Genomic DNA, 17,483 nt, shown 5'->3' on the forward strand with positions numbered 1-17,483 from the left:
ACATTCTGAAAAATCACATATTATATGGATCATATGAGACAAAAGAAAAGCAGAAAATAGGAAAGACTTGAGAATGATGGGTTTGCATTCAAATACCTACCCTTGGACAGAGCGCTATAAATATATATAGATATATATGTATATATGTGTATGTATGTATGTATATATATATTCATAGTGCTCCTGCCAAGAAGTCAAAAGGAGAATAGCAATGGCAAAGGAAGCTTTTAATAGGAAAAGGAGCATCTTCTGCGGATCTCTGGAGAAGGAACTAAGGAAGAGACTAGTGAAGTACTGTGTGTGGAGTGTAGCATTGTATGGGGCAAAAACATGGACATTACGACGAAGTGGAGAGAACCGACTATGAACATTTGAAATGTGGATATGGAGAAGGAAGGGTCGTGTGAATAAGAAACGAAGGTGTGTTGGAAAGAGTGGGTGAAGGAAGAATGATGCGGAAACTGATTAGAAAGAGGAAAAGGAATTGGTTGGGTCACTGGCTGAAAAGAAACTGCCTTCTGAAGGATACACTGGAAGGAATGGTGAACGAGAGAAGAGTTCGAGGCAGAAGAAGATATCAGATGATAGACGACATTAAGATATATGGATCATATGCGGAGACAAAGAGGAAGACAGGAAATAGGAAAGACTGGAGAATGGTGGGTTTGTAGTGAAAGACCTGCCCTTCGGCAGAACATTATGAATGAATGAATGAACGAATAGTTTTCTGCTCAAAACAAAGCCTTACGATGCAAACCCAACAATCTCAAATCTTCACTACTTTCTGTCTTCCTCTTAAGCTCCTCGTATGATGCGTGTATCTTGTTGTCTATCATCTGATATCTTCTTCTTCCTCGAACTTTTCTTCCGGTCACTATTCGCTCCAGTGCATACTTTAATAGACAGTTTCTACTCAGCCAGTGACCCAGCCAATTTCTTTTTCTTTTCCTGAACGGTTTCAGCATTATTCTTTCACCTACTTTTTCCAACACAGCTTCATTTATTATTCCGTCTGTCCATTTCACACGATTCATTGTTCTCCATAACCCTATTTTAAATGCTTCTAGTCTATTCTTTTCACTTCGTCGTAATGTCCATGATTAAGCCTCACAGAATGCCACACTCCACACAAATCACTTTACTAGTCTCTTCCTCTTCTCAGAGAGGACAGAGAGGACATAGAGTGGACTCAGAGGATATATTTTTTTTAATAATATTGGGTTATTTTACGACGCTGTATCAACATCTAGGTTATTTAGCGTCTGAATGAAATGAAGGTGATAATGCCGGTGAAATGAGTCCGGGGTCCAGCACCGAAAGTTACCCAGCATTTGCTCGTATTGGGTTGAGGGAAAACCCCGGAAAAACCTCAACCAGGTAACTTGCCCCGACCGGGATTCGAACCCGGGCCACCTGGTTTCGCGGCCAGACGCGCTGACCGTTACTCCACAGGTGTGGACTCAGAGGATATAGACTGGACTGAGAGGACAGAGAGTAAACTGAGAGGACATAGAGTGGACTGAGAGGACAGAAAGTATAGTGACAGCACAGGTATTGCACTGAGAGCACATAGAATGGACTGAGAGGACATAGAGTGGAACGAGAGGATAAAGAGTGGACTCAGAGGACATAGAGTAGACTGAGAGGACAGAGAGTGGACTGATAGGACATAGAGTGGACTGAGAAGACAGAGAGTGAACTGTGTGGACAGAGAGTGATCTCAGAAGAGATAGAGAGGACTGAGAGGACAAAGAGTGGACTGAGAGGATATAGAGTGCACTGAGAGGACAGAGAGGACATAGAGTTGACTGAGAGGACATAGAGTGGACTGAGAGGACAGAGTGGACTGAGAGGATATAGAGTGGACTGAGAGCACATAAAGTTGACTGAGAGGACAGAGTGGACAAAGAGAACAGAGAGTGAACTGAGAGGACAGGGAGTGGACTGAGAGCACGTAGAGTGGACTGAGAGAACAGAAAGTGGACTCAGAAGACATAGAGTGGACTGAGAGTACATAGTGTGGACTGAGAGGACAGAGTGGACTGAGAGGACAGAGAGTGGAGTCAGAAGAGATAGAGTGGACTGAGAGGACAGAGTGGGCTGAGAGGACATAGAGTGGATCTAGAGGACAGAGAAGACATAGATTGGACTGAGAGTACATAGTGGGCTGAGGACAGAGAGTGGACTGAGATGACATGGAGTGGACTGAGAAGAGATAGAGTCGACTGAGAAGAGGTAGAGTGGACTGTGAGAACATAGAGGTGGACAGAGAGCACATAGTGGACTGAGAGGACATAGAGTGGACTGAGAGGACATAGAGTGGACTGAGGGGACATAGAGTGGACTGAGAGGACAGACAGTGGACCAAGAGGACATAGAGTGGACTGAGAGCACATAGAGTGGACTGAGAGGACATAGAGTAGACTGAGAGGACTGAGAGTGGACTGAGACGACATAGAGTGGACTGAGAGGTCAGAGTGGATTAAGAGGACATAGAGTGGACTGAGAGGACAGAGTGGGCTGGGAGGACATAGAGTGGGCTGGGAGGACATAGAGTGGACTGAGAGGTCAGAGAGTGGACTGAGAGGACTTTATTTATTGGCGTTGCAAGAATATCACAAAAGTTATACGCTTTAGAGCAGAGCAAAAAGAAATTGTCTCTAGGAGTCTTCGAAAGATACCAATTGGAATTTCAAAAAAAATGTGGGAGAGAAGAAAATATGTTAGAAGGAAACAAGTCCAAAAGGCTAATAATAGTAGATATATTTTTCCAAACTGGATTTCTTGATGGTGGTCTCCTCAATTATAAAGGTGGCTGAACTACTGGTGACTACCACCAAGTAATGAATTCCACCAGCTTAGAGAAATGGTTGAAAGAGGGAGTAACTCCAAACTTCCCACCTGTCTCTGTAACAGTGCGAGTCTTCTATGGACGAAATAATTTGAGTAAGTGGAGATAAGAGGATGGAAGTGATAGTGATGATGGCGGTGGTGGTAGTGGAATGAAAGTACTAATGCTAGTGATAACTCTGCCTTAGCTATGCCTTTGGAGTGATAAACACATGGTTTTATGTGAGAATAATAACATTTATATAGAAGTTAAACTATGTATATAGTTATATAAATTGGGTGTAGTATAATCAGTAATATGTGCTGTTGTCAGAAAGTCAGGAGGAGAATAGCAATGGTAAAAGAAGCTTTAATACAATAATGAGCATCTTCTGCCGACCTATGAAAAAAGAAGAGGAAGAGACTAGTAAAGTGCTTTGTGTGGAGTGTGGCATTCCGTGAGGCTTAAACATGGACATTATGACGAAGTGAAAAGAAGAGACTCTGTCCAGGGGTAGGTATTTCAATGCAAACTGATCATTCTCAAGTCTTTCCTATTTTCTGCTTTTCTTTTTGTCTCCTCATATGATCCACAAAATATATAATTTTTCAGAATGTAATATGTGGTCTCAGTCCAATCTCTGTCCTTTTTCTACACTCTCTGTTCTCTCAGTCCACTCTATGTGCTCTCAATCCAATCTCTGTCCTGTCACTACACTCTCTTTCCTACCAGTCTACTCTATGTCATCTCAGTCCACTCTTTGTACTCTCAGTCCACTCATTGTCTACTCAGTCCCCTCTATGCGCTCTCAGTCCAATCTTTGTCCTGTTTCTACACTCTCTGTTCTCTCAGTCCACTCACTGTCCTTTCAGTCTACTCTACGTTCTCCCAGTCAAATCTCTGTCCTGTCACTACACTCTCCTTCCTACCAGTCCACTCTATGTCATCTCAGTCCACTCTTTGTACTCTCAGTCCAGTCTATGTGCTCTCAGTCCAATCTGTCCTGTCACTACACTCTCTTTCCTACCAGTCCACTCTCAGTCCACTGTCATCTCAGTCCACTCTTTGTCTTCTCAGTCCACTCTAAGTACTCTCAGTCCAATCTTTGTCCTTTTTCTACACTCTCTGTTCCCTCAGTCCACTCACTGTCCTCTCAGTCCACTGTATGTGCTCTCAATCCAATCTCTGTCCTGCCACTACAGTCCTGTTTCTACACTCTCTGTTCTCTCAGTCCACTCACTGTCCTCTCAGTCCACTCTATGTTCTCTCAGTCCAATCTCTGTCCTGTCATTACACTCTCTTTCCTACCAGTCCTCTCTCACTCCACTCTATATCATCTCTGTCCACTCTTTGTCCTCTCAGTCCACTGTCTTCTCAGTCCACTCTATCTTCTCTCAGTCCAATCTGTCCTATTTCTATACTCTCTGTTCTCTCAGTCCATTCACTGTCCTCAGTGCACTCTATGTGCTCTCAGTCCAATCTCTGTGCTGTCACTACACTTTCTGCCCTATCAGTCCACTCTCTGTCGTTTCAGTGCACTCTATTTCCTCTCAGTCCACTCTATGTGCTCTCACTATGTCCTGTCACTAAACTCTCTGTCCTACCAGTTCAGTCTTTTTCCTCTCAGTCCACTCTATGTGCTCTCAGTGCAATCTCTGTTCTGTCACTACACTCTCCGTCCTACGAGTCCATTCTCTGCCCTCGTAGTCCATTCTCTGACCTCTCAGTGCATTACCTGTCCTGTCATTGAGGCATTATATATTCTGGTTTATGATTATTTGCATATCTGTCGTACATATACATGTTCCATGGAATTACATTTATACGGGGATCAAACCCGGGTAATAAATTGTTTGGTCAACAGTTTCTTTACCGTACGGTTTTCCTGAGATGGAAGCATCCTGTGAATGCGACTCTGGTGTTCTGTCTGTAAACTACGTCCACGATTTCATATTTACAACTTATTGGCTTTTCAAATACATGATAGCAGCTTTTCTCTCTTCGCTAAGGAGTTTAGTGTTGGCTGCCATGCATATAAGCTTAATTTGATTTACGTAGTAGCCTTGCGCGCGTCTGCCATGACACTTCGCCTTGGCAACATATATTTGGATTTTACCTCCAATTCTCTATTAATAACCACATAACCAGAGCCTTCTTTAGTTACAAGCCGGAGCATGGGTAGGTTTGGCAACGCAGAGTGGAGGCGGAAGATTTTAAAGTGATATTGTGTTTGCTCATTGCTTTCGCTATACGTAACGCGTATTTTTTCAATATTACTTCATACACAAAGGTAAGATCAAGATTCAGAGTAGTGATGTAAAGTATTACGGGTTCGAAAATAGTGTTTTATTGCAATCAATTAGCTATGCTTCAGAATACGGCGTAAGTAGGCTACTTACATACAAGGGCTGTCACTTAAAATAATTACAAAAAACATGTTTCTATTGATAATATGAAGATAAATAAATAAAAAATATATTCCTTGCACCGAAAATAATAAAATCAATAATGCAATAAAGACGTAAGTTCCTATGCAATATTCTTAAGTTCCATTCAGTTAACAAATTTGTGGCTAGTAAATTGACAATGTTTTGCCGCTTAATGTTGTTTCACCTCTGACGTGAAAGGTGTAGGATATCATATGCATTTTAATTTCATGTGATTATGTCGTGTTTTTCTATAAATATTTCAGATGTCCAGGAAGCCAGTTTTAATTTGAACCTGGCCAGTCACCATAACAATACTGTTATCCTAAATTATTTGTTATAAACTTTTTAAAATAGAATTTTAAATAAATATAACTACAGAAAACAAGCTAAGAATGTAAATTATGCAAATAGGCCTAAAATAAAATGTAAACAGAAGAAACTATTGACATACCTATTATAATAAAAGTAAACAAATCTATGAAAAAACATACCTTCAATATAATACGTAACAAAACGCAACATTATCATTGAGTACATGTATGTGTCAATTAGCGTAAACTCAGTGAACTTTAAATCCTCTAAAAAAAATACGAAGTGAAAAGAAACATGTTTATACCTAATTTATTACAAAATAAATAATATTAATAAACAAACCTTGAAAACCAACAAAGTGATTATATGCATCTGCAAATTATAGGTAGTTCTGACGTATAGCATTCATTCCGAATCTTCAACAAAACTGCAACATTTATAGGATCACAAAACAGCTGTTTACATTGAATTTGAAAACAAACAGCGTAAATTTATTGATATAGGGAGCGAGGCCCAACAATTTGGCTAGAATTCTGATACACACAAATCACAAATAAGACTATAAAAATGTAGTTAAGCTTATACAATATTTAATATTTAGTAGAATAGTCAATTACTTTCTCATCAATAACCGTAAAAATTCCCAAAGACTGCAACCATTTTATTTTCATTTATTGTCTTGTTTTTTATCACCAACGCGCATTTAGTTTATAATACATCAACAATTTACGTTTGGTACGACCGCAAATTTAATTCCATCGACACACACTTATATTGTAACATTAATTTACATTGAAAATCGGCATTAGCACAAACACGTGTCGTTAATGGTAGGCCTCCGGGTGACAGTTAAATACAGTGTTGCCGACGTATGGCTCCGGCTTGTAACTAAAGAAGGCTCTGACATAACACATTATTCTGAGTAAAGAACTTCACAAATTAACAACAAGCACACAGAGGTATCTTTCTTCATAAGTACCGTTACCCAATCACTGTCCAATTTCGATTTAGAAGTAAGTTCATCTAAAGAATTGAATGATATCATTTCCATTTGTTTATTATACACAGATAAACTCTCCATTGAACCTTTAGGGCAATTGAATTGTAGACGTTACCTACGATGATCATGATTCTCCCTGGATGATGCTGCTTCAGAAAGATATGATGGACAGTCAGGCAGTTTTGAAGGCACAGTATCTGAAATAAATTTTACATATGAAAACTATTCTAGATTTTGATGAAGATTTTATGCTAATCTTATTTAATGATAGTTTATAGAATGTAAGGAAAATCAACAGTAAAAGAAAATAATGTGTCTCATTAGTGTTGAGGTCATAACCTCAAACCTGGAGCAAAACAATAATTCTGAATCTTTCAGGATGTAAACACGCCACAGTACTGTACTAACAAATTACACTAGCGTACAGAAAGCTATTATAGCTTATGTAGCCTAATTAGCTTCTCTTTACAAATTGCTACTTACCTTTCTTAAGACGGGGACGTTACAATTTTACAATTGTTCATAATCTCCCAGTCTTCGAATCACATACTGATGCTTCTCTTTCAATATTCTGGGTTTCAAAATGTAATTCGCATACCTGCGAAAAAAAATAACAAATTAATACTCCTTTAGTTTTTGTTTCTCAAGTTAAGTTATACATCATACCTATCAGTTGAAGTTACATAACATAACCTCTTGTTCAAATTCTACTAAATACTTACCTCACATTTATTTGGGACAAAATTATGTCGAGACATCGCCTGATATATTTCCGGCGTAAATCTTCATCCTTAGGGAACAAAAATACACTAACAAAATTATCCCGATGTATCGCCCTGATATATTTCCGGCGTAATAGGGAATAAAAATACACTTACTTTCGAACCAGTTCAATAATTGCCTTTACATCACACACCGATACTTCTCTTTCAATATTCTGGGTTTCAAAATGTAACTCGCACACCTGTGAAACAAATTAATACTCATTAGTTTTTGTTTCTCAAGTTAAGTTTTACAACACACTTATCAGTTGATGTTACATAACCTCTTATTCAAACTCTACTAAATACTTATCTCACATTTATTTGGGACAAAATTAGGGCTGCCCAAAATTATCCCGATGTATCGCCCTGATATATTTCCGGCGTAAATCTTCATCCTTAGGGAATAAAAATACACTGACTGACAAAATTATCCCGATGCATCGCCCTGATATATTTCCGCCGTTCCCTAAGGTAAGCGTTCACTACATCGTATCGCACTCCTCGTACGAATCGCACGCAACGGATATTTTAAGTGCAGTGCGTTCACTGAAACGGCTTCACCTCATCGCCTCATCGGATTCCCCTATCAGCTGTTTAAAACATGACGTCGTACGATATTGACATTACTGAAAGCAGAGGAGTTGAGGTTAGATCTATTAATTACGTCTGTTAGCGAATAAGAATTTGTAATTGCTTCATGCGTCTTAATTGAAGAGAAAGAAACGAAAGAAATATTGGTTACATAATATATTTTCAAGAAACAACTTCATTACTGTAATGGGAACGCCCCAAATTATATAATTCTTCGCAATTTTCTACACGCGAAATAAGTTTTCCGTCTGCCATTTTGGCGCGACACTGAACATGGCACAATATAATAGTAACAGTTGACCAATTAAAATTGATTTATTAAAGAAGGCCATGATCGCACACATCGGAAAAGTTGTCCATCCGAGAACGTGGACGGATTTGCCGCGAGGCGATGCGTCTGATACGATGTAGCGAACGCGGTTACATAACAATTACAGCAAAGAAAGTCTTTTTCCGATCCGTGCGATTCGTCCGATGCGTGCGATACGATGTAGTGAACGCTTACCTTAAATCTCCATCCTTAGGGAATAAAAATACACTGACTTTCGAACTAGTTAAATAATTATCTTTACAGATAGGTACGTAACATTTGCGTGGCACATTTGTATATTTACCTGTAAATAAACGCAAAGTAAGTAAATAAACAGAATTCAAATGACAAAATACCGTTTACACGAATAAGTTAAATCCCGGTAAGAATCCCACTGGCAGTGCATGAGATGACCGTGCATGCGCAGTTAGCAATCTCACAACCTGCTCTTGACCATCTCACACGGTTGATGATCCTGTCCTGAGCCTCTCGTTGTTTTGTTTGTTCGAAATAAAGGGGCGTTGCTCAAATGTTGCAGGAAATGACAGTGATGACGTTAATATTATTGTAAATTGAGTTACATATTAAGCCTATGTTAATAAGTGAAAAGTAAAATGCACACAAAACTTTACGTTTTATAACAGTTGTAGGCTAAATATAGCCCAGATATTACATGACAGCTATACTCTTTAGGTACTTTGGTTTGGTTAAACCAAAGTACCTAAAGACGGATGAATATATTCAGCAAAAGAAAAATACATAACTTTTGGCTTTGTCACAAACTTATTACCTTCTAATCTAACCTAATATAAAATACTGTAATGAATTCAGTGCTCACCAAGTGATTTTAAGAGAGGCGATGTAAGTAACTAATAGGAGTAAAATATAGGAAAGGTGGTGGCGAAATTAAAAAAAAAAAAAAAATCCAATGATTATTTAGAAAAATTCATTTGAAAATGGAATTAACACAGGGACTTTTTGAAAACTGCAATTATTAAAACTACAAAATAACCTCTTAGCATGCCATATAAAAATTAAAGAATGACACTAATAGAAAATTACTCATAATCATAACCCATCACTTTTATTGAAACGATAAGATACTTACGATTAACATTGTTGTCAGAAACAACAGGAGCCACAGCTCGCTACACTTCTTTTCGCGTGATGAACACATCGTGTAGTCTAACATAATTTGAAACAAATATTGTCTCACACGTGTCTCGCAACTAGGAAGAAGCTTTTGCAGAATAACACTGTTCTTACATTTGACACAATAATGACAAATTGTGTGTGATCAACGAGTTAGAAAGAGAAGACTATAGAGTGGCCATGTTGTCCTGTACAGCGCTCTTTGCGGTGCCACCGCGAAACACGGCAGATCTGAGCTAAGCGCCCACCTTTGTAAAAATTCGTCTGCTTACAATGTTGTATAACGGAGGTAAGAAGTACAAAAAAAAAAAAAAACGAAGAAAAAACATGTCTGTTGTGTGTGCTACATATAACTGCAATGTCAAAAGGAAAAAGACAACTGATATATCATATGTCATGTAAATTTTATGAAGTTAAGTCCATAGCAGCATTTTTTTTCATGCATAAATATGTAACAACGCCCGGCATAAACAAAATAAATGGTTCACTGGTAATGTACTTAAACTAAATACGGATAAAACCAATACAATTCCGTTTCAGACCCAGTGAAAAACAAATAGCAATACAATATTAAAACTGTATTTCGACACCGGCATCCTTTATTTCTGCTCCTTCTGTCCTTACTGCTTATACAAGAAGACGATGAGCTGTAGCTTATAAGAAGTAGGCCTATTTCGAAGACAAACGATTAATCAAATAAATGGTTCACTAGTAATAAAGTTAAACTAAATACGGATAAAACCGCTACAATTTCGTTTCAAACCTAGTAATAGCAATCAAATATTAAAATTGTATTTCGACACTCGCATCCAAAATAACGCAAAACTCTGGGGTAGGTCGTATTGTTGTTAGTATTTTGACTGGAAGGACATGAAAGAACATAATTGAGCACCCACGTGCAATAATGGGGTAAGTATGAATATATTTCGTAACTACTTACCCCATTATTGTACGTGGGTGCTCAATTATACACTAATAATTATCTGTGGTGCAACAGCCCTTGAAAGGCTCAGACAGACCAGCCGGCTGTTGGTGTCACGTTCACATTTCGGTAATAATTATACTTTACTGTAACAAAAAAACTGAAAGCGTGTTTTGTCATGTTTCACCCACGTTACAAAAGCTTGGAGGTAAAGGTTGTTTATTACAGATAGGGCCTACTTCCATTCTATATCTTATGGTAAAGTAAATAGTTTTGCAACGTGTAGAGACTGGGAAAACAATTTAATAAAATCATCCGAATCATACTCGTTCATTTTATAGGCAATCTTGCAGGTCGCATTTAAAAGAACCTAGGAATATTAACATTTTCTTCAGTATATTTGCTAGGACTTCTTGTCATACTACATGACAATTTTGCTTAGGTTATTCTTTTAAGCATTCCTTCTAGGAATAGCTCAAGTGTTTTAAATTTAGCGTACATAAGTTTGGATAATATTAAAATGGATTTAAGGGAGGTGGGATATGATGATAGAGACTGGATTAATCTTGCACAGGATAGGGACCGATGGCGGGCTTATGTGAGGGCGGCAATTAACCTTTGGGTTCCTTAAAACCCATTTGTAAATAAGTACGTAAGTAAGTTTGGATTAAGTTCCTAGCACGTATTTGACGAAATACTAGGTTTTTCCACTTCAGTTTAACTGATTTATGCAAAAGAAATTAAGACAGCTGACGATTCTAATGTCAGTTATCATCACGCCCCCTTTGTTTTGGGCGCGTAAGTTCATTACCGACGGTAGTTCAATTTTCTTCAAACATGGCGGCGCAATGACCACTCTATATCTTTCTCTTTCTAACTCGTTGTGTGTGATGCAAGTGCTGACTTTCCTCTTTGTTAACAAACAGAGGAAAATTGGAGTAAGCCCTATAAACATAATACATACTAAACTCTTTATCATACAATCTTATTATCGTTGCATTATTCTATCACAGTCTACTATATACCACGGCCTACTTGATTGGAAGGCCACCGCGTTGTAATTGCGGCAACGTTACATGGGGGCTCAGATTTGTGGCAGATTGGAAGACTGCTTAAAGAAGATATCACTGTCATCAGTAATATTAATCTTTACCTGAAGTAGCTATGTATGTAGAGATAATTTCACATACATAATTCTTTGTCATTTCAGACATGTTGATATTTTAACGAAAGGTAGGTGTAGTTTAAATTGGTGGAACAAGGATCACATGAGGATGAAAATCTTAGTACATTAGTTTCAGATGTCTGCCCTTGTGGCAAACCCGTGTTCGATATTTGTAAACAAATAATATCTGTCGTAGCCTACTACTCAACAATTAGGCGTACTGCAAAATTCAAAATGATCTTGCAAGTACTAACTGCTCTAGCAAAGAGGGAAAATTAGAAATATTGTGTAGAATTCTATGATATATTGCAGAACCCTTACTTTCTTACTTACTTACAAATGGCTCTTAAGGAACCCGGAGGTTCATTGCCGCCCTCACATAAGCCCGCCATCGGTCCCTATCTTGTGCAAGATTAATCCAATCTCTACCATCATATCCCACCTCCCCCAAATACATTTTATATTATCCTCCCCTCTATGTCTGGGCTTCCCCAAAGTCTTTCTCCCTCCGGCATCCCAATTAATACTCTATATGCATTTCTGGATTCGTCCATACGTACTACATGCCCTGCCCATCTCAAACGTATGAATTTAATATTCCTAATACGAATATGAAGAATACAATGCGTACAGTTCTATATTGTTTAACTTTCTCCATTCTCTTGTAACTTCATCTCTATTATCCTCAAATAATTTTCTAAGCACCTTATTCTCAAATACCCTTAATCTCTGTTCCTCTCTCAAAATGAGAGTCCAAGTTTCACAACCATACAGAACAACTGGTAAAAACCGGTATAAATTCTAACTTTCAGATTTTTGAGAACATACTGATTACAAAAGCCTCTCAATCAACCGAATAATATTAGGCATTTCCCATATTTATTCTGCATTTAATTTCCTCCCGAATGTCATTTATAATTGTTACTGCTGCTCCAAGATATTTGAATTTTTCCACCTCTTCCAATTTTTATATTTTCATTTCGTATAATATCTGGTCACGAAACATAATCATATACTTTGTCTTTTCGGGATTTATTTCCAAATCTATCTCTTTACTTGCTTCAAGGTTCAAATCCCGGTAGGGGCAAGTTACCTGATTGGGTTTTTTTCCGGGGTTTTCCCTCAACCCAATACGAGCAAATGCTGGGTAACTTTCGGTGCTGGACCCCGGACTCATTTCACCGTCATTATCACCTTCATCGCATTCAGACGCTACATAATCTGAGATGTTGATACAGCGTCGTAAAATAACCTAAAAAAACTTGCTTCAAGTAAAATGTCCGTGTTTTCTCTAATAGTTTGTAAATTTTCTCCTAACATATTCACGTCATCCGCATAAGGAAGCAGTTTATGTAACCAGTTCAATTCTAAACCCTCTCTGTTATCCTGGACTTTTTTAATGGCATAATCTGGAGCAAAGTTAAAACGTAAAGGTGATAGTGCATCTCCTTGCTTTAACCCACAGTGAATTCGAAAAGCATCCGACAGAAACTGGCCTATACGGACTCTGCTGTACGTTTCACTGAGACACATTTTAATTAATCAAACTAGTTTCTTTGGAATACCAAATTCAATAAGAATATTATAACACTTCTCTCTTAACAGAGTCATATGCCTTTTTGAAATCTATGAATAATTGACGTACTTTACCCTTATACTCCTATTTTTTCTCCAGTATCTGTCGAATACAAAAAATCTGGTCAATTATAGTCGACATATTACGCATAAAACCGCACTGATGATCCCCACTAATTTAATCTAAGTAAGGAGTTAATCTTCTCTAAAGAATATTGGACAAAATTTTGTACGAAGTAAACAAAACTGAAATTCCTCGAAAGTTACTGCAGAATGTTTTTTCCCCTTTTATAAAGATAGGTACAATTATGGACTCCTTTCATTATTCTGGTACAATGTCTTTTTCCAAAATAGTTAATACAAGCATATAAATTTCGCTAGATAATGCGCTACCGCCCTCTTGTATTAATTCTGCCGGAATTTGATCTATAGCTGAAGACTAGTACTTTTTCAGGTTTTTTATTGCAGTTTCGACTTTAGAAAGTGTGAGTTCGAATATAAATGACTTAGCAGAATCTATTTGAATTTCGTCCCATTAATTTCTATTTGGCCTATGTACATTTTAGTAGTTGCCCAAAATAGTTTTTCCATCAGTTCTTGATGGAATGAGTTTCCGAACCCTATTAAATAAAAATGTAACAATTACGGATAATGCCTTTTTTAATTAATTAATGTTATGTTTTAAGTTCAGTCTTCAGATCCGCAAGAAAATGACTTGTGTTACCTCAATTTTGTATTATTATTATTATTATTATTATTATTATTATTATTATTATCATTGTTTGTAAAGCTCATAACAAAATTATTTCGGACAATAATAATGAAACGTATTATCGTGCCTACATGGCGTTAAAAACTGAATTATTTCCTTAATTGTGAGATATTAAGTAGGCTATATGCTGGAATCGTCTTTAATTTGCTAACTGATACAACATGGTTAATGTTTTATCAATACATATCTAACAAAGTTTGAGAATCTACTTTTATTTCATGATAGAATTTAGAAACATTTTACATTCAAGCAGACTATAATGTGACAGATGTCGGCCCCCACAAATGCATTGTAGCGGCTTTGCCACATTCAGTGCGGTGGCCTTTCATCAAGTAGGCCGTGCTATATAGTCACGAAGCTTGGGGTGCTTTTTTGCAAATCTCGCGATAGTTGTTAGCCGCTTGGAGCGCTGTGAGTACTAGGAACCACAGCCATCGTGATCTAATTCAGGCCGTAAGGCAGACTATGTAACTCGCTTAACCCGATCACGAAGGGCGGCGTTTCAACCATATAAATTAGTTGGAATACATAAACAGTAACATATGTTTCTCTAAAAATGTAGTGTAATTCCATTAATAAAATTTAAAACAATGATTGTAAGACACTTCAGACATAATTTAATTGCGAGTTAAGATGTAATATTATTTATGGTGTGAAAATTACGTTGTTAATATGCGTAATACCTGCCTTTATTTCGAATAAATATTGCGAAATTCTTGTACATTCATTTATGCACGATTCAATAATTTTCAATTGCACCGCACGGGTATTTAGATATGTTGAAATTATAGGTTATGTTTACTGTACCAGTTGCCCCTTTCTGTCTAAATTTAGTGATCTCCAATGCCTTGCCATTCATATGAAAATTTAAGAAAAGGTAGATGTGCTAAATTGAAATCCCAATATAAATTCTTTTTTATTAAACCTCAAAATAGCTTCCATTCTAAACTTGAAATGTTGACGCGAACAGATTATGTTAACATGCAAAATTCTCTTCATATTAAAATAACACAGTTTTGTAATTATTTCTGCAACATATTATGCAACAAGAAGTAAACGGAACTTATAACACATTACACTAAATAAAGCTTAGCAATGATAAGCAATAAGGTTATAATATTTCACTGAGCTCCATACACTGAAATAGAAAACCCGAACAAACATTACGGCCTGGTCTAGATCGAAAAAGCATTGACTGTGCCGTATTTCGCATTTTTTGTGAAAAGTTCGTTATCGGTTGTAATAACAGTAAATGGCTAAAATACAATAATTTGAAAAATAATATGGGACAAGGAGACGTTTGTAGTACTATAACAGCTATGGGGACTATACGCAAAGTAGGGAGGGAACATCCCTACTCACCCCACATTCGTCTGATTGACAGGCGAGGGGTAATGAAGTTGTTTTGCTAAGTCAAGTGCAGTGGTGGAGTCGACACACCTTGCGCACCAGTAATTTCTCCGCTCTTAGTTCTTGTTTCAAAATCTTTACAGTATTTTGTTTATAGGAAGTACACGTATCAAACAATAATTATGACGGCCACCTACTGTCATTAGGCAAATTATATATTTTTTAATTGTATAACTATTCCTTTATCATGTGCACGAAAAATTCTTCAACTGCCTTGTGATCGACATAAAGTATTTCTTTTTTAAAAACAATAAAGAAAAAAGCAAAGCTCCATTATCATTTAACTGCACAATATATTAAAAGATACAATGCTCAACATAATAAATTGTTTCTTTTTAAAACCAATAAAGTAACTAAGCTCCATTGTCATTTAATTTAAAACATATTAAACACAATATAATGATCAACAAAATCAATTGTTTCTTTTTATAAATACTAAAGAAAGTAAAACTAAGTTCCACTGTCATTTGACTTTAAAACATATTAAACAAAATATATGAGATATGAATGAAACGAAATACTACTGTAGGACTATACTGCTGGTTTTGATTTTTTTGTTGTTGATTGCCCTCGAAATTTCTTGTTATTAACTAAAAAGGATATATTTGGCTCTAAAATAGAACAACTCAACCATAATACTGAAACTAAATGCATGTCTATGATTCTAGACCTGGAGATACTTTTGGTCATATTCATTTTGAAAAGAAAAACAGCTCACAACAGTAAGTTAAGCCACACATAGATACCATACGCGTTGCAAATGTGCGCAGATTAGAGAATTGCTCCTCTGGTAGGTATTTAAAGAGATCTAATCCATTTTTTCCTAAACACTTTAGTGGCGTGCTCTTTTGCATCTCTATAGTGGCTCTGATGCTTGGGTGGCTCTCCATGTCCATTGCAATTACTTCTGAAAATCTTTCTTGGAAAGAAAACGCATCAAGTAGGCCTAATATGCACTCAAAGTTTTAAATAAGTTCAGTTCCAGATACTTAATAAAATAATAACTATCTAAATCCTGAAAATATCATAAACATCTTGTTTTGTATCTTTCCACAAATATTACGAAAATAGCTTTTAAAATTGTAAATAAATACTTGTAAGATCACCGAAGTCCGCTTTATGCTTCCGATCAAAGTGGCGTTTAATATTGAAGCGTTTTATATGCGCAATTTTAAACCTACATATTAAGCAACAGACTTTCTCCTTTTTGTAAGTAACAAAAAATTCTTTCTGCCACTCTTCCTGAAACTGACGTCCCGAGATCGAAGCCATACCCGCCACTGAATGAAGCGTGTCTAGAGAAGTACCAGGCGGAGGAGAGAGTCAGTGGAGTGAGGTAAGGCGGCTTTGAGTGCAGTGGCCCTTCGGAGCCATTTTGCCCCATGGTTGTACCATAAATTGTAAGAAAAATAGGTTAGAGTTATTCTTCCGAAAGATCCAGGAAGGCGAGTTTATAGAATATAATATATATTTTATGAAAATAATATATAAACCTTATGTATTTCATATTTAAATAGTGGAAGGAAGGTGTTATTTTTTTCAAAAGAACACGACAATCGAAAGTACAGTACATGTTATGGTCTGCTAGGGAAAGAGTCTGTGATGAGGCGACAGTAGCGATCCTGGTGGTGAGCAACTATCTATGGATGCATATTTCAACTGTTTTCGTTTGCATATTTAGTAAGTATTAAGCTTCGTGACTGTATATACTAGACTGTGATTCTGTCCACAGTCTAAAGCCCGGTTCAGACGGTGCGTGTTTCTGTGATGGATTCCAAGGTGGCTGCGCGGATGGGTCGCCTGCGTGGTCACTCACTGGAAGTAATGCGCTCTGATGGCTCCGTGGATGGCTAGCTTGCTGGATTTCGAGGTTAGGTTCCAACGAGCACAGAATGCATAGAGTAGACATGAACAGCTTGGAGGTGAAGCCGCTTTTGTGGACAGTCGCCATTATGATGCTACCAAAACATTGGGCTCCCGGTTAGCACATGGGCAGTTGATTGTGATGTTGCATCGTTGTTTTCATTAATAAATAAACTAATTTCAATATGCCCACATGTGCTGCGTATGGCTGCACAAACAGGTTTCCAAAAAAAAAAAAAAAAAAAAAATCCTGGAATAACTTTTAACAGGTAAATATGCATGTGTAAAATGTACTTACTACCGGTAGATAATGAATTATTTAGCCTAGGTTAGTCGGTTAGATTCGTATTGTTCACGTATTAGTTTGATTAAGAGAAAGGATTAGTGT

The 17,483-nt window shown here is 37.2% G+C and overlaps 1 long non-coding RNA gene across 1 annotated transcript; it reads right to left on the reverse strand.

Annotated features, from left to right (window-relative positions):
- Nucleotides 1-6,274: 6,274 nt before the first annotated feature.
- On the reverse strand, nt 6,275-9,674 carry LOC138700163 (uncharacterized). Its single transcript, XR_011332265.1, has 3 exons — nt 7,294-9,674; nt 7,055-7,169; nt 6,275-6,768 (listed from the first exon to the last, which is right to left on the reverse strand). It is a non-coding gene; the product is annotated as an uncharacterized lncRNA (long non-coding RNA).
- Between the last annotated feature and the right edge of the window lie 7,809 nt (nt 9,675-17,483).

This window comes from Periplaneta americana, chromosome 5, assembly GCF_040183065.1.
Source record: "Periplaneta americana isolate PAMFEO1 chromosome 5, P.americana_PAMFEO1_priV1, whole genome shotgun sequence".
NCBI classification, from domain to species: domain Eukaryota; kingdom Metazoa; phylum Arthropoda; class Insecta; order Blattodea; family Blattidae; genus Periplaneta; species Periplaneta americana.